Source organism: Zootoca vivipara, chromosome 12 (assembly GCF_963506605.1).
Source record: "Zootoca vivipara chromosome 12, rZooViv1.1, whole genome shotgun sequence".
Taxonomy (NCBI): domain Eukaryota; kingdom Metazoa; phylum Chordata; class Lepidosauria; order Squamata; family Lacertidae; genus Zootoca; species Zootoca vivipara.
In genome coordinates this window covers 39666988-39694314 of record NC_083287.1, presented here as the reverse complement: position 1 = coordinate 39694314, position 27327 = coordinate 39666988, and positions in this window count along the sequence as shown.

Here is a 27327-nt window from a genome sequence, read left to right as displayed (position 1 = left end):
CGGTAAGCCATCCCTCTGTCAGTGACGTTAAAAATGAACTCCCCTTGCTTCTGAAATATGTCACTTAGGTCTGCTTAGCTTTAAGACCTAACTGTGTACCAAAAAAAAGATGTTTATTCGGTTTTATGCCCATCATGAAACACAACACAACAAAATAAATCAAATAAAACAGCGGACTCGTACAAGCCACAAATAATATAACACAATTCACAGCTCACAAGGACAAATATTAACAATTCAAAAAGAAAAGTTTAAGATTATGATTAAAAATTTAGGCACTACGCTAAAATCAATATCTGATGTCATGATAGAAAATTCTTATAACTATAAATAATCAGCTAACATTCCATTCCGTCTCTTGTATGAGAGGACGGCTGTTAGGAATTTAGCAACCTGTAGAGTAATATAAGGATCCACATCTTGAAGAACCCAGGCAAGCTGTAGGTCAACTGGTTTGTCAGCCATAGGCTGGATTATGGAGTTTAGTATACTAGCACGAGCCAAACTGTACATAGGGCAGATAAACATAACATGATGTAGAGATTCAGATGCTTTAATTTCACAAGCACACATTGAAGAGACTTGGCCCTTAGTAAATCTATGTCTCAGCACGTTTGTTGGAAAAACATTGAACCTAGCTTTAATGAAGGCATATCGGTGAGACGCGGCCGTAAGCAATATTAAATAGGACGGAGCACGGTAAATAGGGGTTATGCCGAAATTTAGCGGCGAGCAGACTCCACCACCAGCTAAGAAATTTTGGTATAGCTCTGCATCATCCAGCCTTTGATTTATACACCTTTTTGCCGCATTTAGATCCAGTTTGAGCAATTCAGTGGGTGAGATCTCATAGGACAGCAATTTGGCATGGATTTTTCCTGACCACAAATTTGTGAAGACATGCATTGAATGAGATAGTGGTTCGGGAGTTTATGCCATAGGGATAACTGTGTGTTGCTTGGTTGACTCAGAGACCCCCTGCGCTTCCCTGACAATGAAAGAAGTATATAGCACCATTGTACTCAGCATCTGCCTATCCCATGTAAGCAGAAGCTGATAAATTGAAGTGTGACGGCGACAAACCATGATAGATGGTATTGTTGGATGAATCAGGACAGTACTTTTCCCACACAGCACATTGTTAAACTCTGGGATTTGTTTCAACCAAGAGGGAGTGATGGCTACCAACATAGATAAAGTTAATGGACTATGAAGAGATGGCCAAGTTGACAGCAAAAAAAATAAGAGATCAGAAAGATGAGAACTTTGTCAAAGAGTGGATGTTTGTTTTGGGGGTTGTTGTTTTTTTAACTATTTGAGGGGAGGGGAACTATAGCCAAATGAAATCATGAGCAGGATTTGAACAATATGTAAGGGAAGGAGGATAAATAAATGATTGTAATATAAGTTATAATGCAATAGAAAATAAGGGGCAGTTATGGCAGCAGATAAAGGAATACAACTGGAACCTCAAGCACGAAAGTCAAAACATATTACATTGAAAGTGAATGTTAAATTTTGTGTAAAAAAACAAACACCTAATAAAAATCAATTATTATTTTTTTAAGGATTTGACGCCCTGATGGAGGATAAAGCTGTCAATGGCTATGAGCCATGATGGCTATGTTCTGCCAGTACTAATGGAGGCAATATGCCTCTGAAAGCCTGTTGCTGGAAATCACAAATGTGCCCAGTGCTTGTTACACTCAGGTCCTGCTTGTTGGCTTCCCATAGATGGCTTCTAGTTAGTCACTGTAAGAACAGCAAGCTGGACCATGTGGGCCATTGGCCTGATCCTGCAGGTTCTTCTTATGACATCGCACTGCATGTTTCATTAATTTCTTATGACATAACTTTTTTTATTGATTTTCACAGGTTTTTACAAATTTACTTATCTTTCAATATACGTTTTTTTCCCTTGAATTTCGACTTCCCACCCTTACTTCCATGATGTTTTTAATTCCACCTTATACCTACTGCTTTACGTGGCTTACATTGTTGTTGTTGTTGTTTAGTCGTTTAGTCGTGTCCGACTCTTTGTGACCCTATGGACCAGAGCACGCCAGGCACTCCTGTCTTGCACTGCCTCCCGCAGTTTGGTCAAACTCATGTTCGTAGCTTCGAGAACACTGTCCAACCATCTCATCCTCTGTCATCCCCTTCTCCTTGTGCCCTCCATCTTTCCCAACATCAGGGTCTTTTCCAGGGAATCTTCTCTTCTCACGAGGTGGCCAAAGTATTGGAGCCTCAGCTTCAGGATCTGTCCTTCCAGTGAACACTCAGGGCTGATTTCCTTCAGAATGGATAGGTTTGATCTTCTTGCAGTCCATGGGACTCTCAAGAGTCTCCTCCAGCACCATAATTCAAAAGCATCAATTCTTTGGCAATGCCACAGAATTGTGGCATACATTAATCTAATACAATTATCCTCTATTTCACTTATCATCGTTTTCATTCCATTGCTTATAATTCAAACCCTGCCCATGTTTTCATTTGACTTTAAATATTCCAAAAAGGATCTCTACTCCTCCATGAACAGCTCATCTCTTTTATCACTTATTTTTGCTTCCAATTTTGCCATTTCCGCATACGCCATTGACTTTTGAAGCCATTCCTCCTTTGCTGGTACTTCTCATTCTTTTCATTTCTGCACATACAGGAGTATGACTGTTGTTGCATACATGCAACTATATATGTACACTGCTTGTTTCATTAATCAAGTGCACCCTTACGTACTTATTGGATTTACACTAGAATCACCACATTTTTTTTCATTTTCATCCCTCCCCCCCCCCAAATTGGAGAGTCTTGCGACTTTGATAGATGCATGATAGGTAGAAACTATTAGCCATGTTATTCCTTTGGGGGGGGGTGGAATCCTGGAAGTTAATCTAAATAAAAGTGCTACAGAGCAGCAAGCAGCCTTTTGAAATCACCAGAATGCTTCTTCAGACAAAAAAATGTAAAAGAAAATATAGCAATCCAGTAGTTAGTAGGTGAAGCTGTTTTTGGCACTGAACTGATGTTATGAGAAGCTACACCTGTTGAATTTTTGCCTTTCATGCAAGCAGGAGGGAAAAGGCGACAACCTAAATTGCCTCATGTGCTATATTGCTGGAGCAGTTTTGTGTGGTGTGAACGTAAACAAACTCTAAACTGAAACTGTGACACAGAGCAGGGATACATAAATTTTCTCTGAAAAGGCAGCTATCATTGTGTTCAGACTTTAGTAGGCATTTTAAACCCATTTTCCATTTAATATTATTACATTTAATGAAGAGTGACGTCTGTGGGGGTCAGACAGGTGTGAGTGAAAGCAGAGATTTGCCCTGTGAGTGTACAGAATTCTCTGCTACTATTCCAGATGTGAGATCAGTAATTGTTTCAGTGCCAAACATAACAAGCTTGAGTAAGCCTGATACTTTTGCCTGCTTGTCTTAAAGGAGTGTGGCACTACTGCAATGAAATCATTCAACGTGATGATTCGGTTGAGAGGGAAACGGTGGTACCACGAAAATGAACCGCAAATGTTTGGTGAATTCCCTGGCAGGCAGACTTTCCTCTGTACCAGGGACAAAGAACCTCTGCCCCCCACCCCACTAGCTGAACTCTCACTCCCATAAGCCCCAGTTAACAGCCAGTGGCCATGGGTGATGGGACCAACAATCATTTTAACATCGTTAAAACCATACTCAAGGTGGCTTGTGACATGAAAAAAATACGTAACCACGACTTAAGAGTAGTTGCAAACAATAACTGAAACATTAAAAAATAGACAACCAAACTGAACAATTTCCACATAAATCACAAGATCAAAAATAAAGATACAAAAAAACCAAACACTAAAAAAACCAAACATTTAAAAAAACCCCAAAACAGAACCCTACAAACATCACCTTGGCCCATCCTATTCAGCAACCTCAGCTTTTGTAGCTGGAGTCAGTCAAGGCTCTGCCCTCCCAAACCAGGTGGAAAAGGCCTACAAGGCAGCGACCAGGTCTTCCAGGACTCACAGCCAAGATAGTGTGCTGAAAATTCTGAGGCAGCTTTTTTAAAGACCAAATTAGTTTTATCTCAAACACACACCGAGAGAGAGAGAGAGAGAGAGAGAGAGAGAACACGCTGGATGTAGATGGGCCATTGCCCTGATCCAACAGCCTCTTCTTATGTTCATGCATATATATATTCCAACTGGTACTCTCCTTCGGACTACAATTCCTATTATCCTTGACCATTGCCCCTGCTAGTTGTGGAAGGCTGCTATGTATCATTAAACCAGCCATTCCCATCCTGGTTTCCTCCAGAGGTTTTAGGCTACAACTTCCAGCAGCCTCAACCAGCATGCATGGCCAATGATCAGGAATGATGGGAATTGTAGTTCAGAACATCTCAAGAGTGCACCAGGTTGGGAGAGGGAGAATTAAGCTCTCATGATCTAACCAAAGTTAAGAATGCTGCGCTGCCTCCCTGCCTGCCTCCCCACTTCCCATCTTTGTCCCTCTTTCCACCATAAATACAAGACACAGGCCTGCACCAGTCGTGGAAAGTGCCACAAGTCAAGTAAGGCTTGCCTAGGCATTGTAATAATCTCAGGTTTCAGCTTCAGAAGTCACTGTCATTGTTTTACCTATTATAAGGAAACCTTTGTGTTTATGAGTCACCGTACCAAACTTCCTGTGAGTGTCTATGAAAGCAGACTTCTGTTTTCTGTTGTCTTTGGGCGATAAGATCAGGCTCTGAGCTTGAATACACCAATGGACAGCAGAGTGCAGTGATTCCCAACATGGAGCAGGGTCGGGGCGGCGGGGGAAGACAATAAGAAACAGAGAAATAATTTGGTTTGCCTTTGCTTCCTCTGTGCCTCATTAGGCACTTAGCCAGGGAGGTACAAAGGAGCAAAGACCTCGAAATGGGCCTCAAAGGTCCCCTATTCCGTCTGTGGGGGCTAAGTGTGATCTGTAAGCCAAATTCACTTAGTTCCCTTTACATAATTGTCAGCTTCGCTCAGAGCAGTTTCTTCTCCTTGATTGCAAGGGAAGATAGTCCATTGTTGCCCTGTTCACTTCATCACATAAAAACGCATTTGATGGGGCTGACAGCAACTGCTTGCTAATTACAGAGCATCATCGGCAGTACAAGGTTTTGTTGTGTCAATGGTCCCCGGAACAATCCGGCGATTGTTTTATGAGAAGATTGGGGCAGTTGGGATTGAGCACTTTCACTTCAATTATCCCCATTTGCTGTCACGGTTTGGAGTCGCTCTAGTGGAATGAAGAGAACAAAATAATGAGCTCGGCAGCAACCCCCTGGGAGCAGGAGCTGAACCCTGAAGAGCAAGCCGGCCAGTCCTTTTGCACACAGCCAGGAGCTATTTATTAGCATGGTACCCAGTAGCTGCACTCCAGATTAAGGGGTCTGCTAGCGCTTCCATGTTATTTCCAGAGATTTGCAATGAAGCCACAAGAATTTGCTCCGTGATGAAATTTCACAAACCCTGGAAAGCTATTTTCATCTTTTGTTTCACTCGCTTTCCAGAGGACTGGTTGATCCATAAATACCTAAAGATATGGTTATGGACAAACAAAGATCACTGTGTCCCTTCCTTGACAACTCTCTGTAAGAGAACAATGAGGCAGCTTCATCACATAGCATATACAGGCAACTCCCCATTTATGCGGGGGTTACCGGTATGTACCAACACACCGTGTGTTTGAAACACCATTGGATTAGACTGCAAACACCCTCTAAACCGCTGGAAACCCTTGAAAAACCCTTTGAGAAACCAGCAGCACTTATCAGACGGGCATGAATGGTGGCAGTGGTGGCTCTCAGTTTGCTTGCTCAAACTCCAACTCTCCGCAGGCCTCAATGGTCGGTGCAAGGGCTTGTGGGATTGCATTTGCAAAGGCTCGTGAGATTACTAGGCACTGTTTTTTGCACCTTTTTGCCCTTTCTAGGTTCTTTTTAGGGCTTGGCATGAGGCGTGCATGCAGAGTCTTAGGCTGCATCAACAGAGGTATGGTGTCCGCTCTATTCTGCCTTGCTCAGACCACACCTGGAGTACTGTGTCCAGTTCCAGGCACCACAGTTTAAGAGGGGTGTCGACAAGCTGGAACATGTGAAGAGGAGGGCGACCAAGTTATGATCAAGGGTCTGGAAACCAAGCCTTATGAGGCACTGTTGAGGGAGTTGCATATGTTTAGCCGGGGAAAGAGGAGACTGAGAGAAGATATGATAGCCATCTTCAAATATCTCAAGCGCTGCCATATGGCAAATGGAGAAAGCTTGATTTCTTCTGCCCTGGAAGATAGGACCTAAACCAATCGCTTTGAGTTATGAGAAAGGAGATTCCAGCTAAACACCAGGGATAACATTTTGAGAGTAAGGGTTGTTTGACAGTGAAGCAGACTCCCACAAGAAGTGGTGGAACCTCCTTCCTTGGAGGTTTTTAAGCAGAGGTTGGATGGCCATCTGTCATGGATGATCTCGTTGAGATTCCTGCATTGCAGGGGGTTGGACTTGATGACCCTCAGGATCCCTTTCAACTCTACAATTCTATGATTCTATTAATACAAAGGCAGCTTTTACAAGCATCAAGCCATGAAGAAGTGCTGCATCTTTAAGGTTCAAGTGCTCCCTGATCCCTTGAATCCAGTCAAAAGCTCTTCTACTTTATTAAAAACAAATCATTAAGATGACAACCGTATTCCATTCCCTCTCCTGAGCCTGGAAAATGCAGACTCCCTAACAGAGATTGTGATGGAGCGTTTGGAAGTTGCACAACATCCTCAGAGTTGTATCATTAGTAGTTTCCTTTGTGGTCATTCTGAGGAAAAACAGATATTTCGCTTAAGCGACAAAAACTTCTTAAATAAATACATCATCCTGCAGTGGTCAGGGAGATCTATGGGGAATTCCACGGACTGGCTGCTACTTCCTCCCACCCAATTAAGAGGTTTTGTAGGTTGGCCTCGCTGCAACTGGTGGCCAGATGGTTGATCCAGCCTTTAGGATTTCCATCCAGCTTACCAGCTGTCCCTCTTCTAACCAGGTAGAACAAGAGGGATGCAGACGACACAGGATTCATCCTCTGTAAAAGTTCACAAGGAAAACATGGAGAAAGTTCATTGAGGTGAGCATCGTCCAAACTCGTTAGAGATTCATTCCCCGTGTTTGCATTCATGGGATTGTTGTCTATCACATGATGATGTATGTTTTCATTCCACAGAGTCGGATGTGACAGAAACAGGATGTTTGTGTTACTGTGTTTCCTGAAGTGGGATTATTGTCCTTTATTCATTCTCTTTGCTGTCTGATGCTTGGGGGGGGGGCATGTTGCAGTGCTCCGTGTGTGTTTATATGTAGATAAAATAGCTTAGCCAAATGCCGAGGTCTGTTACGCAACTGCGCAAATTCTGCGGATCCGTAAGTGTGCTGATGTCAGTTGGCATCAGTCGCTGTGATGTTCAGGCTGGAGAAAGCTTTTGAAACTCCCGAACGATCGACCAGGAGGGAGGGAACATGCCAGTTGGGCATGTGTCTCTGCCAAGGTTCTACTTGTGAGTAAGAGATTCTAACAGGTAATAATGGGTAGATGTTGGGAGTATTTTGAGGGTGTGCAAAATCTGTGGTTGAATCTATCAGAAAAACATCAGAAGAGCACTGTCCCACAACATCTGGAGGGCAACATCTGGAGGGCCAAGGTTTCCATACCTGGTTTAGCTAGCCCATCATCCTTGACTCTCCCCCTGTTGCCCTCCAGTGACTGGTATGTAGAGACATGCTGCCTCTGATCTGATGGCTAGAAAACACCTTCTGAGTAGACCCTTTGCACCCCACTAATATAATATATCTGCCACAAATATAATCCTTAACCCATGGTGTCAAAAAATGAGCCATTTGTTTTAGACCATGATTTACCATCAATAATGTTTTTTCAGGTCTGCCCAGTGCTTTTTCTCTAGTTGCTACAGTAAGTGCCACACTTTTTAACAACAAAAAAGAGATGCCAGGACTGCGTACCCTTGAGTGCCCCCGGGGAGGAAAGCACTGGGCTTACCATTAAGTGTGGTGGTATTCAGATGCCTCCTGCCTCCTGCAGTGGAGGCTAATAGCCAGTGGTAGCCTTATCCCCCACGATTTTGCCTATTCCTAAAGTCATCCAAGTGGTGGCCATCACTATTTCTTGTAGGAGCAGAGTCCACACTTTAACTATGCTCTGTGTGAAGGGGTAGGACCTGCTTCTCTCTGCTCCCAGCCACCTGGCCACCACTTCCCTCAGCTGCTTCCAGTGGCTGAGGCAACCCAGCCAGATGGGCGGGGCATGCAAGTAATACATTATTTTATTTTATTTTATTTTATTCCAATTCTTCTTACGGGTACCATGCATTTTCCAATGGAAGGGTGAGGAAAAAAGGCATGCATGCTGTCTTGAGAGCTTCCATTTCCAGGCACCCTGAGCATCCCGAAGTGACAGCTCCTGAGGCTTGCCCTGCCTTGTGCCCTTCTGTGGGGATACCTGAGAGAGGCTATCTATGCATGAATGGATAGATGGGGTGTTGAATGAGTGCGTGGAAGTGTGCGTATAGGTGAATGGGTGGATGGAGTGAATGGACATGGTTGCCTCACTCTGCTTAGCAGTAGGGCTGGCCCTGCCCTTTGGGGTGAAAAAGAACTGGGCAAGAACTGTACAGCGCCCTTTCATGTTAGTTGCCCTGTAGCAGAATGATTTTCAGGTGGTTTGTACCCTTAGCCTTTTCAAGATGGGTAACTTGTTGCATTTTGTGTCTCTTGTAAATGGTACCGTCTGAGATTTGGCCTCAGTTGTGTCCACAAATAAGCATCCCCCCCCCCGTGAATTCTCCAATCCCACAGTTGTTATTGTAACTACATCCCAAATTTGCCAGGAATAAAAGTAATTGCAAATGTACAGGCTGGCACCTTTCTGTCTGCCTTTTGCAAATATTTAACTCAGGGTTTTGCTACCTAGCACTTTGGGCAATTAGTGGGCCAGTGGTGTTTTTCCACTACCCACAGGTAGTGGAGCGTAATTATATCTGCATTGTAGAGAAACTGCAATCCTTCTCTGATGCCATCATTACATTGATTATTGATTCCAGGGATATGTTTTGTTTTGTTGTTGGCTGTGACAATTTTAATGTGTTAATGAACCCTCCTGGCATTTACTGAACCTTACAAAAGGACGGTGTGCAGAGGAAGCAATGAAGGTGAAGGATCTCTTACTTCTAGGACTTGTCAGGCCTGTGGCCCACCTTGCAACAAGTTGCCATCTAGTCTGAGACTGATACAGTTAAAGCAGTGGGCAAGCTTGTGATCAGGCTTCAGATCAGGTGAGCAGTGAGCAACAGCCAGGTAGAAGAGAAAACAGTGAGCCTTCGTGAGGTGTTGAGAGGAGGTCTCTCTCTCTCTGAAATATACTCGGAGTCGAGAGTGAATTTCATGCTCTTTATTCAGCTCGTAGTCATCAAGGAGAAGAAGAGAAGAAGAAAATGCCCTTTTTCCCCAAACCCTCTGCTTATATACATTATTTACACAATGGGCTTTGCGTGATTGGCTACTTCAGGGCTACACCTGTGGGCCAATCAGTTTGTGGATTGACTTCTGCCAGCAGCCTGATTGGCTGCTCCTGCAGGCCAATCAGGTTGCAGATTCACTTCTGCCAGCCGCCTGATTGGCTGCTCCTGCAGGCCAATCAGGTTGCGGATTCACTTCCACCTGGAGTTGGATTAGGTGGCTCCTGCAGACCAATCAGACTGCTGATTCTGGATCCTATTGTTCTATGATTCAGCTCAGTACATAACACACACACTCTGTGTGTGTGTGTGTGTGTGTGTGTGAGTGAGAGAGAGAGAGAGAGAGAGAGAGAGAGAGAGAGAGAGAGAGAGAGAGAGGCAGGCAGGCAGGCAGGCAGGCAGGCAGGCAGGCAGGCAGGCAGACGGGCAGACGCTTCCCACTGTATGTCCAAAATTTTGGCCCTCGGGGGGGGGGGGTGAAGGATGACACACCATCACCAGTGTTAACTGCTATTGGTGTTTCATACCTGCCAAGTGCCCCGGGGGAAAATGGGACATCTCAGTTTTTTGTGTAAGATTGACACAGCCAGTTTGGGTGCCACAATCTCGCATGCTCTTGTGCTGTGCCATTGCCCTGAAAAAGCACTTTGGGCGGGGGGGGAGTGTCATGTGAGTTACTCAGGAGCACATCCCGGAAGACACATGTCTCCTAAAGTTGGACAGTATTTTGTTTATGTAACTTGTATAAGAAGATAAGAAGAGCTTGGTGGATCAGGCCAATAGCCTGTCAAGTTCACAATCCTGTTCCCACAGTGGCTAACCAGATGCCTGTGGGAAACCCACAAGCAGGACTGGAGCACCAGAGCATTCTCCCCTCCTGAGATTTTCAGTATCTGGGAAGGAGAAGGACCATTTGTGGATGAATGCCCTGGCCTGAATTCCTAGTTTGATTACTGTCACTTAGATGTACACACCCACTATAAAAGGGAAGACAACATTAGTTGTGCTGCCAAACCGAAGCAAATTCTTGCATGAGCTGCAAGTGGGGGGGGGGGGGAGTTGCCACATCAGAGGAAGCCAGAGATCCCAATTAATTCACAGTCTACAGGCTCACACTCAATTTCCACAAACAAAGCAATTTAAGCCGAGCCGCTGATTCCCGATACTCCATGCTTACAATTGGTGTTGGCAGAGCTCCCCAGAAGGGCAATCCAGAACCAACGTGCCCATTGCAGACTCCTGGCAAGGTAAGCAGCTAGCTGTGACAGGTACTGTGGCCTGATTCTTCAAAACACTGGTATTTAATTTTTATGATTATTTATTTTTCACTTGGGCAGTATATATACCGCTTACGTTGAGACAAACCTGTAAGTGGCTTACAACATAGTTTATCACTTTACAGCTCTGTTTAGATAGCTCAGGCCTCTCCAATCTCATGTGTGGGGCTTGAGGGACAGCACTGGGAATGGGACACCCAGCTTTCAATGTCATTTACAAAATGCCTGGCCGACCTCTGCCTGTATTTCTGTATGTGTACAGTGGTACCTCAGGTTACAGACGCTTCAGGTTACAGACTCCGCTACCCCAGAAATAGTACCTCAGGTTAAGAACTTTGCTTCAGGATGAGAACAGAAATCATGGTCCGGCAGTGCCGCAGGAGGCCCCATTAGCTAAAGTGGTACCTCAGGTTAAGAACAGTTTCAGGTTAAGAACAGACCTCCAGAATGAATTAAGTTCTTAACCCAAGGTACCACTGTATAGCAATAGATCTTCTTCCAAGCTTCCAGGTCTCAAACCCAATTTCAGCCAGCTCCCAACCCCCAAACGGCTTAATAAGCTCATTTGATTGTGTCCAGGCTAAGGCAGAGATATAAACAGCTTTAATTGTTGTTTTGTGGCACTTTCGACCCCCTGCTTGGCTTCATTGTTCTCCCTTTCCCCACATCAAGGCATAACACTCCAACTAAATCATTCAACCATTTTGCGAAGGTCTGGATGATGGCTATGATTATTCTTTTCATCGCTTCTTTGCACTGTAGTCCGTTAAAGAAGGAAAAAATCCAGGTGCAAAAGGTGGCTCAAAGTGGGTGGGTGGGTGCTGTACTATTTCGTAATTTCTTTTTTATGTAGTTATTACTTTGCATAATTACACTATAGCTGAGGGTGATCAGTCTGCATATATTCATCTATCTATTCCTAAAGACTGTCACGTGGAAAACAGAACAAGCTTGTTTTCTCCTGCTCTGGAGGGTAGGATGAGAAAGAAGGGATTCAAGTTACAAGAAGGGAGATTCCAACTAAACTTCGGGGGGGGGGGGACTTCTGACGGCAAGAGCTGTTCAACAGTGGAACGGTCTCCTTTGGAAGGTAGTGGACTCTCCTTCCTTGGAGGTTTTTAAGCAGAGATTGGATGTCCACCTGTTATGGATGCTTTAGCGGAGATTCCTGCATTGCAGGGGGTTCGACTAGATGACCCTTGGATTCCCTTCCAACTCTGCAATTCTCTGATTCTCCTAGCACATACAGTATTTGTATACAATTCTACCTTATACATACATTTTGTGGGTCTATTTATTCTTATGTAACACATGTTTGTATCCCCCCCCCCCCCCACTAATATATGCAATTTTATGCACACTTCACACACATGCATCTGCACACATTACATGGCTGGAGAAGTTCATTGCAAAATTCAGAGAAGTGTGCATTTTGAAGGATGACTCTGTGTTTGGTTTTTTTCATGTATTGCTTCAGATTTGCTTTAAAAGCAAACTGAATCAAATTTCTGCTCTGTCCCTCCTTGCCAGCCAGTACATGAGCAGATGCGTAGAGTGAAGGGCTTTCCTGGATTTGTCTATGTTTAGAGATTGGCACGTAGCTTACTTGTGTGTTTTTGTATTGCAGCTCTTGCTGGTTACGATTGTGGAGTTTCTCGCCCAGGTTAAAGCGAAAGAGCTGCAGCTTACGGCAGGAGTATACTTGCTAAAGTCTATTGTTTAATCTGTTAGATGCTAAACTGCTTAATCGGGATATTATTAGGAATTTCGATGAAGGGCTTTAGCTAAATGCCAAACTGTAGTCACAGGAGGTTTTGTTGCCTGAACTTCACGTGAAACCCACAAAGGCATTAGATACTTAATACCCAAACAATGTTCAACGTTATTGGAATAATCCAACAGAAGGGCACAAATATTAACATCTTGGCATCCTCCTGAGGATTGCTGAAGAAGAATGTTTGTTGTGGAATTTGATGCTAGGTAGCACAAAAATTACAACCTTGGCACAGATGCCAGAAGAGAGAGCACTCAAGGCTTGCCACACCATAGAACTCTGCAAAGGGTGACCATGTGTCCTACTTCACAGAGTATAGTCCTCTATTTGAAGAAGTACTCATTCACAAAGGCCTTATCAATGGGAAGTGGACCAAGGAGCGTATTGATTGATTCAGAATGTTCATACTACACATTGACAAAATATTGCCCCAGAACTTCAAGGAAATTTAAATTGAACCCAGATTATACATTAAAATCCTGAACAATTGATGTGCTTAAAATGACCATTGTTTAAAAGCCAGCTTGTTTGGGAGCTTTGACCGCACGGGGACAATCATTTGCTCTAACCTAATATTTTGGCAGAAATTCATTGGGGAACCATTGTTAATTCAAGCAAACACATCATATAACAAAAGTATTTATATTTCTATTCTGAGTTCAGACTGAGCTCCATTTATTTTTTTACTCTGTTCTGTGCTTTAAATCCATTGTTCAATGGTGTAAAACAGCAAAGTTCACTGTGGTAGAACTGAATGTAGTGGCATTTTTGAAACATTGTGTTATCTAGATTAAACATGATTAAGGAGTTCTCATTCACATATTGGGGGGGGTCTGAAAATGGGTGCACAAATACTTCACAGGTCCAAGGTCACACACAAAAATGTTTGGTTGAATTTGAGCAAAAAAATCTTAATGAACATATAAAAAAAGATGGGCTCATAATTCACTGTCAAAACAACCTGATAAAACCCTGCAATATCATTTGCCTAATTTATTTCCTATCCAGTTCTAGTAGTGACAAGGTAAGCCATTAAGTATGAGATGTCATCAACCCCGAGAATATGAGCTCTCACCAACCCTAAGTGTGTGTGCATATGGATTAGGAATATGATTTAGGAATTTACTCTAAATTGACAATAGTCCCCAAATATTGGTAGCATGGTGATGGGATTGAAAGCAAGTCAACCAGAAAGCAATATAGCTAGACAAATAAGGCAATGGTTATGCTTCACTGCTGCAAGAGGATTGATCTCAAATATCAGCTAAAATAGTATTGGGGAGAAAACTATAATTACTTGGCTCTACCTGTCGTTGGCTCCACCTACTGTTCGTCTCTCTGTCTTCTGCTACACCAGTCCCAATTGCATACTCTCCAACAACCTGGTGAGGCAAATCAGGACCGAGGCACCCCCTCCCACCTCTCCCCCTCCCCTGCACCATTCCACCGCTGGGCCCTTGCACACCTTTGCCCACCACCACTGCTGTACTTCCGGAATTCGGGGCCGGAAGCAAGCTCTGTTTCCAGAAGGAGGAGGAGGAGGAGGTGCGCAGGCACAAGGTGAGAGTATGCTCTGACTGACACAACATGGGAGCCAAACCAGGACAACCCATGATGGAATTAGAAACCAGGGCAGCTTCTGTAATTCTGGGTTGTCCTGCTTAAAACAGGACAGTTGCACGGTATGTAATGAGCACCAGCCTTTCAATCCCTAACCTATTTCAGGCCTGGATTAACAAAAAAGGTAAACATTGCTTGTACTTTTTTCACCAATCTCACTCTCTTGCTTAAATGTACGAAAGGTGGATAATCCACCACCGTTCCAAAGGAAACCAGTCCACACCTTCTGAAAAGAAAACACTTGAATGGGTGTCAATAAAGAGGAAACCATATGACCTTCGGAAACAATCCCAGTACATTCACACTAGGAAGAGAGAGAGGAAGCTGTTCCAGCATCAAGGCAGAGTCACTTTATTGTCTTGTTAATGGCAGATGATTTCATTTAATTGTTGCAACCAAGGATCCCCATTGGCTTTTGATGTAAAATATACTTGGCGCATTGCCCAGTTACAAAATGGGGTTTTTTTTAAAAAAAAGTGCACAAGAAGCCAAAAAGCCCTCAGGGATGCCATTTAGGGTAGCAGTGCTGACATTATTGGGTGGGGTGTAGAAGGAGCCTTACCTTTTGCAGCAGCCTCATTAGCTAATTTTGGAAAGGCTGCAGAGGGAGCCGTTAATTGGCTAAAACTAAAGAGAGCTGGTGCTTTAGGCTTGTTGATTCAATTAAGGGCTCCCTACCTTTCCCCTTGTAATGTGACTACGGGGTTAAGCCACCCACATATACACATGACCACCATGGGGAGGAGTCATAACTCAATAGGAAGACACACACTGTGCAGGCCAAAGGACGAAATCCCTGGCTGCACCTCCACTTTCAAAATGCCTGAGACCATGGAAAGCTTCTTCCAGTCATATAAATAATCTCATCTGTTATAAGACAGTTGCCTATGTTGTTATCTCTCAAAGGTGAGAAACAGAGAGAGGGAGAAGGAGTTCAGTTGTTAGAGCTCTTAATCTCAGGGTTGTTGGTTCGAGGCCCACATTGGGCAAAAGATTCTTGCATTGCAGGGGGGTTAGATTAGATGTCTCTCATGGTCCCTTCCAACTCTACAATTCTATCATTCTATTATACAGTGGTACCTTGGAAAAGACCCTGATGGTGGGAAATCTTGAGGGCACTAGGAGAAGGGGACGACAGAGAATGAGATGGTTAGACAGTGTTCTCGAAGCTACGAACATGAGTTTGACCAAACTGCGGGAGGCAGTGGAAGACAGGAGTGCCTGGTGTGCTATGATCCATGGGGTCACAAAGAGTCGGACACGACTAAACGACTAAACAACAACACCTTGGTTTAAGAACAGCCCTTTTAACGAACTATTTGGTATACGAACTCCGCAAAACTGGAAACCGTGCTCCGATTAGCGAACTTTATCTCGGTCTATGAACAGAAGCCGAACAGTAGAAGGGCACCGGCGGCGGGAGGCCTCATTAGTGAAAGTGCGCCTTGGTTTAAGAACGGCTTTGGTTTAAGAACGGATATCCAGAACGGATTAAGTCGTAAACTGAGGTACCACTGTACTGGGTTCCACACACTGACAGTTTACACAGAAATCCCACTGACTTAGGGGTGGGGTGGGGGGGGCGGGAGTTACTACCAAATAAGCAGGGATGGAATTGCAAACTGAGTGGCTGCATTTATGGATTAGATGGACTTGTGTATAAAAGATTTGCAGTACAGCACCAGAGCAGGGGGAGAAGGGAGAGTGAGGTGCAGCTCTGAGTCACCCTGACTCCACCATGGCCCACCACTCGAGGAACCCAGTCTGAATTTGCGAAAACAGCAAAAGAGAAACTGTATCAGGTGAACCCATTCACAAATCCTCTGTTGACATTCATGCAATATACTCCACTAAAAGTTTTGCAACTGAAAAAAAAGTGTGCTGAAAAACAGCACACCTTTTTTTCCAGTTGCAAAAGTTGCATTACAATTTGGAGAAAGTGTCAATTTCAAAGACAACTGTGTTTCAGTTCATGTCTTTGTTTGGAAAGTGCAAAGCAGTAGATTCAGATTAAAAAGTGAGCCAAATACATTTCTCCCCCCCCCCCCGTCCCAAATTATAGGCATTTAAAATAATCTAAACTCGTTGGATGTAGCCAATGACGTTCTACTCAGAGTAGACCCATTGAAATTAATGAGCCCAACTTGGTCATCTCCATTAATTCCAATGGGTCTATGTGTAATACGGCTAACACCGATCACAACCAATGGTGTCTTTGATGACTATCCTTTTTGCACACTTCATGTTACATATAGTGATCCATTTAGACTGGGTGTTTTCGTGGTCAGTTGCGCAATTGATTTGGCCCTTTCGTCTCTTTTGCATAGAGTTCTATAACTTCTAAAGAAGTAAAGCTTATAGGGTAATTGTTTAAATGGGGGAGGAAATGCCCCCAATCCTTTCCCAATACAACTGGCTGAAGAAAAATAAATATCTCATATTTAATGCTCTTTCATACAAAAATCAAGCACATATAACAGACAATCTAAATGTGTGTGTGTGCGTGTGTGTGTGTGTGTGAGTGTGTGTGTGCGTGCATTACAGAGCACTAGCCTAACTCACTGCAAAGGAAGTTGGATAATATGTATATGTTTAAAGTAGGTTTTGTGTGTTTTTTGCATCTGTAATTAGCCCAAACTTATCTTCTATTTAATTTTCCTGTTTGACTTCCAGCAGCATTTAACTGTAAAACGTCCTGAATAAAAAGCACTGTAATAAGAAAATCTGGTACTACTTTCAGAATCAAGGTTTCTTTTTCTTCTCTCTCTTTTTTTTCAAAAGAAGGGGCTGTACAAATGCTTTCCATGTGTTAGCTTGTCCCTGTTAGTATTTTACTGCGTTGTACTGCTTATTCCTGTGGTTAAGTAGGCTATAAACAGCTGACCAAGAGAGAGATGCTCCACCAGTATGTATCCCTGAAATTCTCCCCATCATCATCTCCTTTTGTCCTTCCCAAGCAGATGTTCCTCAGCTATTAAGTCAGAATGCTTTTATCTGCAGGAGACAGAGGGAGAGAGACAAGCCCAGCCTGGAATTTGAGCAAGGGATGGGGAGTGAGAAGAGAGAGGCCACCATCTCTCCCAAGTCTTTAGACCACAAAACAGTGGTTCCTCCTCAGAAATATCTGAATGGCATTTCATGAAACCAAGCAAGGAAAGGATGGGTGACGGGAAGGGGAAATAAACATTGGTGGATGGTACATGTGGCCCTCTAGATGCTATTGGATTATCTGCACCCATCAGCTTCAGCCAGTCAAAGATTATGGGAATATTGCGGTTATTAACTGCTTTTGGAAGCTGCAGGATGAATAAAATCAGACTCTTCCTGAAATAAAAGTTGTCCAATCCAAAAATACGGTTCAAAAGCTTTACTAACAGAACTTGTTCCAAAACAGGCACTGAAAACAATGGTGTTACATGCATACGAATCGTTGCATAATGTCATGTCCAAGCGCAGGTACAGCATCTTAGAAAGATTAAATTACTTCAAACAGAGCTGAAAACAAAAGTCTGTTTCTCCCACAGCCTCCATTACAGCCCAAGGCTGTATTTTCATAGAAAGAATCATTGGACCAGGTTCTTTCTTCTCCAGTGCTTGAAAGAGAAAGAACTAACTCACACAAAATGGATTCCCAACAGATTAACATGTGCACAGAGTGAAACCCAATCTCCTCCATGTGATCTAAGTCAAGCACGCGACAGAGCAGCGGAGATCCACCAGCAGCAAATCATTAACCTGTTAGGCACCCAGGGAGCTTCAGGATAGCTCAGTGGAATTTCCCAATGTTAAACCTTTGATAATACACATACAGAGTTATTTTCCATGCCAATGTACAATTAAACAATTATACTTAATAGGCTATTGTATTCAAGCAAGATCTGGAGAGTCAGATGATCCCTATTCATGCAGTGGAGGAATAGTGAATGGGACTATTTAAGGAAGAAGGCACATATCTACTATGGATAAGTTCTGAACAGCAAACAGGGGTGCCACCTGAATAAAATTCTGATTGCAGCCCCACCCCTCATAATCGATCACATGACGCAGCACACACACACACACCATTTGAATGGCAGTGCCCATTAACTTGACAGCCCCCTCAGATAATTTATTGGGGGGCAAAGGACCTTGGCCCCTAGGAGTTGGCTGCTATGACAAGAAAGGTGTAATCAGGAACAGTCAGTGAGGTGGGGTAGACATTACAGTGTCGCTCACCAGCTTTCTGAACATCAAACATCATCAATGTTATCTGTGAGGTAGAGGGGCGAGCCACAGGAAGTTTGGCACAGTATGGCCCCGGCGGTGGAGTGCTGGATTGGTGCCAGCACCAATCCCATGCCATTCTGAGCTCACTGGAGCCCCGCCCTCTCAGAAACCAGCAGTGATGCTCAGTGTTAGGAGGAGGAGGAGGGGGAGGAGGAGGAGGAGGAGGAGGAGGAATTTGAATTTGATATCCCGCTTTATCACTACCCAAAGGAGTCTCAAAGCGGCTAACATTCTCCTTTCCCTTCCTCTCCCACAACAAACACTCTGTGAGGTAGGTGGGGCTGAGAGACTTCAGAGAAGTGTGACTAGCCCAAGGTCACTCAGCAGCTGCATGTGGAGGAGCGGCGTCAGATTACGAGTCCACCGCTCTTAACCGCTACACCACACTGGCTCTCCAGAAGACAAGTGAACAACCCCCCCCCCACCTGTGCCACCCCACTGATTGCCAGTGGGTATAATCTGCTGCGGGTTTGTTTGTTTTTGAAAAGGGTAGCACAACAGCCACAGAGAGAGGTCATTTTGTGTGCATTCCCTTTGCCAAGCAGTGGGAAGCTCAAATATTTTGGAACTGATAAGCGAGAACAGCGGGGGCACCTTGAAGCAACCTGCTTATTTAGGAATGTATGGGTTTAGCAGGCATTCCACGGGTGCAGAAAGAAGCACCTGCTTCACAGCAGTTTCCGTCCAGTTCTTTCAAATGCTAAACTAGTTCCATAGCCAAATCTGTACCTGAACTGCTGCTTTTGAGCTCTTTGTACACACAGTCTAGCAGGCAAAATTATTTTTGGCTCACATTCCAGGGACCTGAAACAGTATCAGGGGCATCTTACCCATAGAGGCTAGTGGCGCAGGGTGCCAGGGCGCCAAGTTCTGGAGGGCACCAGGGAAGAGGCAGAGGCTGGATGTGGCGCCTCCTGGCAGCTTGCTGCCCTCGCCCGCCTCGCCATGCTGTGCCGCAACAGTGCCGCGCCCGGAGCCTCCGCCTGCCGTGGCCACCACGGCACGAAGCAGCCAGCTGAGCCGGAAGGCACTGTGTCCAGCCTCCACCCCTTCCCCGCCGGAGGAGCCGCCCTCCAGCTGCTGCCCGCCTCCTCCAGCCCCGCCGGCAGCCCCACCCTCCCTAAAAAACTCTGGGAGATGGGGGGGCGCTGGAAGGAGCTTTGCACCACTGTGCCAGATATGCTTAAGACGGCCCTGAAAGAGTATTCGTCTTCTTTTATTCTAATCAATAGCCAGGCCCAAGAGAGAGCTGTTTCTCCCCTTTACATGATACAGTAGTTGCACCAATGTCCGGTAGTACAATTCCAATGGGGGGGGGAATGTGTTTATTTTCCCCCCTCTCTAGTGGTTTTTCATCTCCAGATCACACTCCTTCCCTCCCTCTCATGGCTGGCCCCATACTTTTTTGCTGCCTCGGGTGAAGGACAAAATGGCACCCACACCCCAATCCATATGTAGAAGCTGAGCGGGTGGGCAACTGAATCTTAATTCAATGGTGAGATACTGTCTCCCACCACACCTAAAGGCAACGTGCTTGCTCATTTGTCTGTCTGCCTGCCTGCTTGCCTGCCTGTTTCATTTATCTACTGCCTTTCTGCACAGCAAAATCTCGTGTTAACATTATATAGTGCTAAGATATTAACACAAACAAATGGTACAACAAATTTTCATGCTGACTTCAGGAGCTGACAGCACTCCGTGGCCTGACCTTCCTGGTTTCTGACTTCCCTCAGGAAACACTGCTCTTAAGCAGTGCTTTTCTTCTGGGGGGGGGTGTCGGTAATGCGTACCCTTAAATACCCCCAGAAAAAAGCACTGGTCTTAAGTAGCCTAAAGCAGGTATCTTCAACTTTTCCAGATCCAGGCCTCCCTTTTAACCCAAACATGCATTTAGGGACCCATTTCTTAATATTTTACCCACATATATATGCAGGGTGGTAGTGCTCCCGTTGCGACCCACCTTGGATCAGGTTGCAACCAGTGGTGTGCTGTAAATTTTTCCATAGGGGAATAGTTAGTGCCAGAGATGCCAGCTTACGAGGGTGATGGGGGGCGTGTGTGATGCCGTGAGGTCCCAATGTTGCACACATGAGCATCCCGTTTCCTTCCCTAAGCCAGGCAGGATACTGGAACCCTCCTACCTCCTTGTCAGAGCTGGGCAGAAGGTGGTGGAAGGGCTCTTGGACACATCAGAGCATCATGCCTCTCTAAGCTAAGCAGAAGCTTCCCGGGCTTTGGGAAGGAGGTGCCAGGGGAACATTCGGGGGACTAGCGTAGTCCCCCTGGTCCACTGGCCACATGCCACTGGTTGTGACTCATTATTGGGGCCCAACCCACCAGTTAAAAACTAGAGGCCTACAGGAAGGTGGGGTGATAGGGGAGGTTATAGGGCACACACAGCTCTGTCCCCAAATACCTCACTGCCACACTCTTGGCATTTTGCTGCCTGATGGAAAAGACAAGAGAACTTTGTTGTTGTTGTTTAGTCGTTTAGTCGTGTCCGACTCTTCGTGACCCCATGGACCAGAGCACGCCAGGCACTCCTGTCTTCCACTGCCTCCCGCAGTTTGGTCAAACTCATGTTCGTAGCTTCAAGAACACTGTCCAACCATCTCGTCCTCTGTTGCCCCCTTCTCCTTGTGCCCTCAATCCTTCCCAACATCAGGGTCTTTTCCAGGGAGTCTTCTCTTCTCATGAGGTGGCCCAAGTATTGGAGCCTCAGCTTCAGGATCTGTCCTTCCAGTGAGCACTCAGGGCTGCTTTCCTTAAGAATGGATAGGTTTGATCTTCTTGCAGTCCATGGGACTCTCAAGAGTCTCCTCCAGCACCATAATTCAAAGAGTCTCCTCCAGCACCATAATTCAAGAGAACTTGCCCCCCCCCCAATTCCATATATAGAAGCCAACTGTACTGGCAGTTGAATCTTATTTCAGTATTGATGATGGAAACAGGATCTTGCACCACACCAGGAGACAACAGGCCATATTTTTTGGGGGGGGGAGGGCAGGAGAAGCCATGTGGCAACAGCAGGGAATGGCTGGGGGCTCAAGAGGAATAGCTGGGAGTTGCTACAGGAGCCCCTAAGCATCTGCTACCTGAGGCAGTTGCCTCAGTCTGTCCAATGGAAGGGCTAGCTCTGGCTGGCTGTGCATGATGCCAAGCTGCATTTTTAGCTCCAAACCAATATCTATGTATCCCCTCTCCCCGCCCAAAGGGGTTGAAAGCAGCCTATGGAGCCCTAAACTGGGCTAGGTGAATGGCAGAGAGGAATGATTTAAGACAGGGGTCAGCAAACTTTTTCAGCAGGGGGCTGGTCCACTGTCCCTCAGACCTTGTGGGGGGCCGGACTATATATTTTGGGGGGGGGTGAACGAATTCCTATGCCCCACAAATAACTCAGAGATGCATTTTAAATAAAAGGACACATTCTACTCATGTAAAAACATGCTGATTCCCAGACCGTCCACAGGCCGGATTTAGAAGGTGATTGGGCCGCATTCGGCCCCCAGGCCTTAGTTTGGGAATCCCTGGTTTAAGATGTCCCAACCCCCGGAAGATTGCAGCCTGCTCAGCTGTTTTAGTTAAAAGAGAGAGAGAGAGAGAAAGCAACACTAGAAAAGCTGCACACTGTTCGTGTCCTGTGTAGTTTGAACCTAAATCAAATGCAAACAGCCTCTTTTCTAAAAATAATGATTTATCTTTGACTTTCTTTGGTTCTTTCTGCAAAGCCTGTGAAATCTGCAGGCATGCAGCCAATAGTGCCTCCGGGATACATTTGTGGAATCACCTGCATGAAATTCAAATGGGCTTTGGGAAGGGCAGGGAGACATCATTTCACTGACCAGCACGACTGCTGGAGACTTTTAAAATATCACCTCAGACAGTTCCTTCATTCCAGGAGACGGGGTATATTCTGTTCATAATCGATTCTAATTTGTTTGCCCTCTAGATCCTGGACCAGAGCCAGAACAACAAAGCCAACAAAACAAAACAAAATATTTCCCTGCGAACTGCTTGCAATAAAGCTTGAAGTCAAATCAGCCATTTTGCCAAGTTCATATGCTCAGCTGGCAGTTTGCTCGGGGGGGGGGGAGGTGTGCACTGGCAGGGCATGGAGCCTGAATGCGGAAAGCAGCTGTTGCGCTTCCGACCAAGATGTGTAACCTCTCCAAAAGCAAGCCAGAGGCAACTGGAGAGGGAGGGAAAGGAGCAGGTAGGATGAGGGTGCCCTGCAAGGACCAATCACATTGGGAAGGCTCCACCAGGAAAGCCAGAGAAACTCGGCTGGATCTGTGGGAACGAGGAGGCGGCCACAAGGAGAAGGAGGCACAAAGGCCCAGCCCAGGCATGGCTTGCCTCCCCACAGCACCGGAAGGTGGCAGGAGCTCCATCCAAAGTTGTGGGGAGGGCCTAGTTGTGCCCTCTCAGAATATTGTACCCGGGGCAATCGTCCTTCTCTCCTCCCACACTGTGCCACGGGTGGTTAGAATGCTGGACTAAAATCTTTTAGACCATGATTTATTTTTTCTGAAATAATTTTCATTTGATTTAAAAAGTAACAATACAACCATCCACATCCACATTTGAAGATTCCTCTGAATCTCTGGGCTTCCCACCTTTCCCTCTGTGGGTCCTATTATTAAACCTTTTCTACTGCATCTTTTTCAATAGTCCATATTTTATATAAATTCATTATCTCCATAGTACTTGCTACATTACGAGTGCTATTGCAATCCTGCTAATGTTTCCATCTGCTTACAGTGGTCTCCAAGATAAATTATTTTTTTAAAAAATTCCCCATTCTTTGTTCGAGTTTTGGTCTCCTTGGTTCCTGAGCTTTCCTCTTAGTTTTCCCATTTCGGCATAGATTCTTCTCTGGTAGGGACTTTATCTTCTTTCCACCACTGAGCTAATAGCATCCGTGTGGCTGTTGTCATAGGAAACCATGGTTCTAATCCCCATTCAGCCATGAAGCTCATTGAATGACTTTGCTTCAGTCACTCACTCTCAGCGTAACCTACCTCACAGGGTTGTTGTGAGGATAAAATGGGGAGGAGAAGGAGGAGGATGCATGCTACCCTGATCCCCTTGGAGGAAATGTGGGATTTGAAAAACAAGCAAACAAAGAATATATCACTGAGCTATGGCCCATCCCAAGTTTCATCTGGGTGTGTCCTTCATTTTTGTCTGTACCTCTTATAAAGCCCTAAACGGCCTCGGTCCTGTATACCTGAAGGAGCGTCTCCACCCCCATCGTTCAGCCTGGACACTGAGGTCCAGCACCGAGGGCCTTCTGGCAGTTCCCTCATTGCGAGAAGCCAAGTTGCAGGGAACTAGACAGAGGGCCTTTTCGGTAGTGGCACCCACCCTGTGGAACGCCCTCCCATCAGAGGTCAGAGAGATAAACAACTACCTGACATTTAGAAAATACCTAAAGGCAGCCCTGTTTAGGGAAGTTTTTAATCTGTGATATTTTAATGTATTTTAATGTGTGTTGGAAGCCGCCCAGAGTGGCGGGGGGGGGGGGAGAGACCCGGCCAGATGGGCGGGGTATAAATAAGAAATTATTATTATTATTATTATTATTATTATTATTATTATTATTATTATCAAGTACTTTATCCTGTTCTTTATTCTCAGAGTCATGCTTTCATGGTTCTCTCTGGACCTGAGGAAGCAGAAGGCTGAGCCTTGTTTCTTTTACAAAGGAGGAAAAATCCTGTTGCACCGAGAGCGACGTGGGCCCCATCGCAGCTCCCGCCCTCGGAATTATGAATGCAGTCAGTAACGCCAAACACGCGGGAGATGAAAGAAAGTCAGCCTCTCCGGCCTTGTTTCCCGAAGCCAGTTCCCATTTCAAAAAGACTCAGTGCAGCCCGAGTGCAAAAGATATGTACATAAAAGATGCATGGAAGGAGGTCACGATAAATGTGCCCTCTCCCTCTCTGGGGGCTGGGTTAACTTGGTGCTTAAGTGTCTAGAGTGGAGTATTAGGCAATCATCATTACCACACAGGCTCACCTAACCCTCTCCAAAGCAGAAGAACCTTTCAAAATGTAATAGATTAATAATGGTTGCCCTTTGTTTAAACCAAAGATGCAGACAACGTGTCTCCAAGCATACAATGTTTTTGAGTGACACATCCCTCCTGAGTCCCAGCCAAGCTGTTCTCACTAAAGGGCTCTTGTTGTAATTTGCTTTAAAGGGTGGAGCCAACGACGGCCCACAAGGCCCACACGCCATTTGGGGACTGTGTGTGTGTGTGTGTGTGTGTGTGTGTGTGTGAGTGAGAGAGAGAGAGAGAGAGAGAGAGAGAGAGAGAGAGAGAGAGCAGTCTGGCTGGAGTTTGTGCCATCTGTCACTGGAGCCATGACAAGGTTCTGATGAGCGGCTGTTGCTGCCAACCCTTTCATGTTTCTGGCGCAAACATAACTCGGAGCCTGAATGAGATCTGTGTGTCCCCATTGTGTGTCCCTGGTCTCCCAGCAAGATGGCTGAGGGTGATGGCTAAGGGCATGGTGCCCTGGGTGTCAAACTGTGGAGCTCCTAGGCATGCCGTCTTGCTGGTGGGTGTGCTCCTTAACTGTCATGATAACCAAGCTGGCTGAAGAAGACATTTCGACACCACCAGAGATGGAAAACCACAGCGGCACCCCGACACTCACTCACACCCTTCTGTGAAATATGCATTCGGTCCTGCCCAAGGCTGGTGGCGCATATAAATCCATATGCTGCTGTTGCTATGGTGACATAAACAAATTCTTAAAGTGATTTGTTTGTGCTGCACTCTCTCACTCTCTTTCTTCTTCTTCTTCTCCATAAACTTAACGGGTCAAAAATCAGTTTTACAGCCCTACCGCATTGCGCTTTACAGAGCAGGGTGCACACATAAGATCACTTTTTCAACTTTGTCAAATAAAAATAAAACAGCTGACAACCTGATCCCAGCTGGATGCAAGCCTGGGATTAGGCGCGGGCACTGTGCAGAGGCAAAAAAAATGAGAGGGCTGTGCTCTGCATTCAGCCAGATCCTGGATCACAGACTGAATCGGACTGATTTGGGTTGATCTGGGATTTGTCCAGATTGGGTTGCAGGCAGGCTTCCTCAACCTCGGACCTTCAGATGTTTTTGGCCTACAATTCCCATGATCCCTAGCTAGCAGGACCAGTGGTCAGGGATGATGGGAATTGTAGACTCAAAACATCTGGAGGGCCTGGGTTGAGGAAACCCCAGACCACCCCAGGTCAGGTTAGGTCCACCTGGAGTGATTCAAGCCTGCTTATTGAGCATCCATCCGTATCAGTTTGCAGAGAGGTCATGCAGCGACACACCAAGAAATTGTTACCCCACAGCTTCCAATGCATTTCCCAATCCCTTTCCTTTTTACAAAATGTCCAACTTGTGGGGTAGGGAAGTGGGTCTGTTGTGCATGAGCAGCAGGTCGACATTCATTGTGCAACCTGAATTTGCCACCTGAAAATAGAACCTGAAAACTGTTGGGGTGTGCACCTTAAGAGCAAGGAAACAAACTCTGGCTTGGGCAGGAAGGGAGACCTCAAAGCACACATTGTATTTCCTCCCATGCATGACACAGTTGTCCTTTTTTATTTATCGGGGACAGTCATTATTTTCTGATTCCCATCCCCAATCAATCACTACCCCTACTGTGCCATTGGATGAGATTCTGGAGATGACATTTAAAAATCAGGTTAGCGTTTGAGTGCCCTGAAACTCTTTTGGGACTGGTTCAGGAATTTTCCATGTCCTGGAAAAAAATATTGGGAAACCTCCTAAATTTCTGAGCCAAGAAATGGCTTGGAGAACAGTCCCCTTGCCTCTCTAGGGTGATGGATTGAGCTAATGCAACATTGTGGCAGAATGAAGGCTCTTTTTTTCTCCTAGCTGATCATTTGCACGACCACCAATGTAAGAGAAGGGAAGGACAGAACATGTCCAAGGAATGAGGTGGTGAGAACAGCTTTCTAGATGGTGAGGGAGGTGGAGATGGGCAGAGAAAGCTAGGCATTCCTCCCCTGCTTGGATTTTGATCCAAGCCAGAGAAGAATTTGGCAGCTCAGGAAAGCCCCTCTTCTTGATGTAAAGGAAGCTTGACAAGGTTCCAAAATTCATTTTCAGACCTGAGTCCAGCAAATGTTGCTGGCACCTCTGGTTTCAGTGTATCGCACACGCACATGTGCATTCCAGAGTTTTCACTCCCCTGACTCTCTAGAAGTTAAATATCCAAGTTAGAGGCAAATGAATCTGGGGCAGCTGCATGAAAATGCACACACAGGAATACAAAGGGCACTATCTCATGCACGGCACACAGTTTTGCACATTATTTGGCCCCTTTATCGACATACATTTCTTCCTCTCCACACACACACACACAAACACACACCTGACACACATACTTCAGGAGACATGCAAGGTAAATTAATATAGCATAGGGTAGTTAGAGCCACTAGTAATACGGTTGCCATACGTCCAGGAATTCCCAGACATGTCCTCTTTTGGGGTCCTACATGCCCATCCAGAGGGAATTTTACAATTTAAAGCAAATGTCCTGGATTTTGGGGTTGTTGGTTTTTTAAAAAAGTGGGTGGGTGGCTCTTGCTCTGTCTCAGGCTCTTGGACTTGGAGGCAGCAAAGGAGCTATTGGGCAATTGCCCTAAAAAATCTCAACAATTTTTACCTCTTGAACTATGGCAACCCTAATTAACAGAGGGTGGCCAAGGTGAGGGGGAAACTGCACTGTGCATAACAGAACAGTATGGTGCTCAACCATTTTGTTTCACAAACTTGATCCCAGGGATCAATGCACCCAGTTCCAGAGCGCTCTGGGGGTAAAGATTC